Source organism: Trachymyrmex cornetzi, unplaced genomic scaffold (genome assembly GCF_001594075.2).
Source record: "Trachymyrmex cornetzi isolate Tcor2-1 unplaced genomic scaffold, Tcor1.1 scaffold226, whole genome shotgun sequence".
Taxonomy (NCBI): Eukaryota; Metazoa; Arthropoda; class Insecta; order Hymenoptera; family Formicidae; genus Trachymyrmex; species Trachymyrmex cornetzi.
Window position 1 is genome coordinate 199,992 of NW_017296912.1, and position 348 is coordinate 200,339.

Consider the following 348-nt stretch of genomic DNA (forward strand, 5'->3'; position numbering starts at 1 on the left):
ATTTAATCTTCATCTTCATCGGACATCTCGTTTGAAACATTATTTTCGAATTGACTCTCATCTTCATCTTGCAACGATACAGGTGGCAAATTTGTGCATTGTACGTCAACACATGTACCGCATACAGCTGTGCAATGCAAACCTGCCTTCCTACATCCGCATAATTTATTGCAGCCCTTTTTGCAATTGCAAAAAATCATGTGCAACAAAGTTTCTGGTGCTGGAGGTTTTGCAGTTTGTACAGGTGACAAAACATTATCACCTGATCAGCCCCATTCCTTTAGCGATAGTTAGTCAGCCATGTCTGAGTCTGCAAATAGACGCGCAAGAGGTGAAACTTTGCAGCAT